Genomic DNA, 4133 nt, shown 5'->3' with positions numbered 1-4133 from the left:
AATAAAAGTTAGATAATTATAAAAATGATTACAATATTAACAAAAGTATTAAACGTATCAATAATTACAAATTACAAAATAAAAAAAATAAAAAGCAAACTAAGGATGATATTGGTACCAATAGGGGTTCCAGGCATAACCATAAGTGCTATAGAATGCTTCGGCAGGGTCATACGTAGGATATGGTGGCTGCATCTCTATCGACCAAGGAGGGAAGACGGGTTTCGGTGTAGGAATATAGTTTCTACCTATATGTTGGCAATGAGCTATGATCTGGTTCTGATGAACTTGCCAATCTTCAAATGCTCTCTGTCTAGCATTTTCGTATTCCTGAGAAGCTATAAACCTATGCATTTCTTGCATCTCATTCCCCCCTCCTACATTACCTTGTTGCTGGTTTCTCTCCACCTGTGGATGTCTACCATGGTATCGTACTGCGGCGTTATTTCGCCTCTTCAAAACTTTCGCACCATGGTATACATTTAAACCTATAGTATCGCGGGGTTCCGGCTCTTCTAGTAATAATCCCCCCCGACTTATATCCACACCGAGATATTCACCAATCAAAGTAATAAAAATACCACCTCCTATTATGCTATGTGGTCGCATCCCCCGAACCATAGCTGATAAATAATAACCCACACAATATGGTATACTTACAGTGCTTTGTGGGTCTCGAATACACATATGGTAAAACAAATCTTGTTCATTTACTTTTTCTTTGTTCTTACCCCTTTGTGTAATCGAATTAGCTAAAAACCTATGTATCACTCTTAATTCGGCTCTATCTATATCCAAATAAGAGTAATTTCCCCCTTTGAAACGGTGATGGCTTGTCATTTGACTCCACACACCGTGTGTATCAAAATTCTCATCTATCTTTCTACCGTTTAGTATCAATCCTCTACAATCGGCAGACGCTAATTCCTCAGGCGTATATATACGTAAAGCCTGAGCCATGTCCAGTAAAGACATTGTAGTGACCCGAACTTTTCCATGTTTATATATATTAATTTAGATTGATGTTTACATGATTAAATGTTTCCAACATGTTAAGCAATCAAACTTGTTAAGACTTGATTAATTGAAATAGGTTTCATATAGACAATTGACCACCCAAGTTGACCGGTGATTCACGAACGTTAAAACTTGTAAAAACTATATGATGACATATATATGGATATATATATAGTTAACATGATACTATGATAAGTAAACATATCATTAAGTATATTAACAATGAACTACATATGTAAAAACAAGACTACTAACTTAATGATTTTTAAACGAGACATATATGTAACGATTATCGTTGTAAAGACATTTAATGTATATATATCATATTAAGAGATATTCATACATGATAATATCATGAAAATATAATAATTTAAAATCTCATTTGATATTATAAACATTAGGTTAACAACATTTAACAAGATCGTTAACCTAAAAGTTTCAAAACAACACTTACATGTAACGACTAACGATGACTTAACGACTCAGTTAAAATGTATATACATGTAGTGTTTTAATATGTATTTATACACTTTTGAAAGACTTCAATACACTTATCAAAATACTTCTACTTAACAAAAATGCTTACAATTACATCCTCGTTCAGTTTCATCAACAATTCTACTCGTATGCACCCGTATTCGTACTCGTACAATACACAGCTTTTAGATGTATGTACTATTGGTATATGCACTCCAATGATCAGCTCTTAGCAGCCCATGTGAGTCACCTAACACATGTGGGAACCATCATTTGGCAACTAGCATGAAATATCTCATAAAATTACAAAAATATGAGTAATCATTCATGACTTATTTACATGAAAACAAAATTACATATCCTTTATATCTAATCCATACACCAACGACCAAAAACACCTACAAACACTTTCATTCTTCAATTTTCTTCATCTAATTGATCTCTCTCAAGTTCTATCTTCAAGTTCTAATTGTTCTTCATATATTTTACAAGTTCTAGTTACATAAAATCAAGAATACTTTCAAGTTTGCTAGCTCACTTCCAATCTTGTAAGGTGATCATCCAACCTCAAGAAATCTTTGTTTCTTACAGTAGGTTATCATTCTAATACAAGGTAATAATCATATTCAAACTTTGGTTCAATTTCTATAACTATAACAATCTTATTTCAAGTGATGATCTTACTTGAACTTGTTTTCGTGTCATGATTCTGCTTCAAGAACTTCGAGCCATCCAAGGATCCGTTGAAGCTAGATCCATTTTTCTCTTTTCCAGTAGGTTTATCCAAGGAACTTAAGGTAGTAATGATGTTCATAACATCGTTCGATTCATACATATAAAGCTATCTTATTCGAATGTTTAAACTTGTAATCACTAGAACATAGTTTAGTTACTTCTAAACTTGTTCGCAAACAAAAGTTAATCCTTCTAACATGACTTTTAAAATCAACTAAACACATGTTCTATATCTATATGATATGCTAACTTAATGATTTAAAACCTGGAAACACGAAAAACACCGTAAAACCGGATTTACGCCGTCGTAGTAACACCGCAGGCTGTTTTGGGTTAGTTAATTAAAAACTATGATAAACTTTGATTTAAAAGTTGTTATTCTGGGAAAATGATTTTTATTATGAACATGAAACTATATCCAAAAATTATGGTTAAACTCAAAGTGGAAGTATGTTTTCTAAAATGGTCATCTAGACGTCGTTCTTTCGACTGAAATGACTACCTTTACAAAAACGACTTGTAACTTATTTTTCAGACTATAAACCTATACTTTTCTGTTTAGATTCATAAAATAGAGTTCAATATGAAACCATAGCAATTTGATTCACTCAAAACGGATTTAAAATGAAGAAGTTATGGGTAAAACAAGATTGGATAATTTTTCTCATTTTAGCTACGTGAAAATTGGTAACAAATCTATTCCAACCATAACTTAATCAACTTGTATTGTATATTATGTAATCTTGAGATACCATAGACACGTATACAATGTTTCGACCTATCATGTCGACACATCTATATATATTTCGGAACAACCATAGACACTCTATATGTGAATGTTGGAGTTAGCTATACAGGGTTGAGGTTGATTCCAAAATATATATAGTTTGAGTTGTGATCAATACTGAGATACGTATACACTGGGTCGTGGATTGATTCAAGATAATATTTATCGATTTATTTCTGTACATCTAACTGTGGACAACTAGTTGTAGGTTACTAACGAGGACAGCTGACTTAATAAACTTAAAACATCAAAATATATTAAAAGTGTTGTAAATATATTTTGAACATACTTTGATATATATGTATATATTGTTATAGGTTCGTGAATCAACCAGTGGCCAAGTCTTACTTCCCGACGAAGTAAAAATCTGTGAAAGTGAGTTATAGTCCCACTTTTAAAATCTAATATTTTTGGGATGAGAATACATGCAGGTTTTATAAATGATTTACAAAATAGACACAAGTACGTGAAACTACATTCTATGGTTGAATTATCAAAATCGAATATGCCCCTTTTTATTAAGTCTGGTAATCTAAGAATTAGGGAACAGACACCCTAATTGACGCGAATCCTAAAGATAGATCTATTGGGCTTAACAAACCCCATCCAAAGTACCGGATGCTTTAGTACTTCGAAATTTATATCATATCCGAAGGGTGTCCCGGAATGATGGGGATATTCTTATATATGCATCTTGTTAATGTCGGTTACCAGGTGTTCACCATATGAATGATTTTTATCTCTATGTATGGGAAGTGTATTGAAATATGAAATCTTGTGGTCTGTTGTTACGATTTGATATATATAGGTTAAACCTATAACTCACCAACATTTTTGTTGACGTTTTAAGCATGTTTATTCTCAGGTGATTATTAAGAGCTTCCGCTGTCGCATACTTAAATAAGGACAAGATTTGGAGTCCATGCTTGTATGATATTGTGTAAAAACTGCATTCAAGAAACTTATTTTGTTGTAACATATTTGTATTGTAAACCATTATGTAATGGTCGTGTGTAAACATGATATTTTAGATTATCATTATTTGATAATCTACGTAAAGCTTTTTAAACCTTTATTGATGAAATAAAGGTTATGGTTTGTTTAAAAATGAATGCAG

Source organism: Rutidosis leptorrhynchoides, chromosome 3 (assembly GCF_046630445.1).
Source record: "Rutidosis leptorrhynchoides isolate AG116_Rl617_1_P2 chromosome 3, CSIRO_AGI_Rlap_v1, whole genome shotgun sequence".
In the NCBI taxonomy this organism is placed as follows: domain Eukaryota; kingdom Viridiplantae; phylum Streptophyta; class Magnoliopsida; order Asterales; family Asteraceae; genus Rutidosis; species Rutidosis leptorrhynchoides.
Note: the sequence above shows the minus strand (reverse complement) of the source record.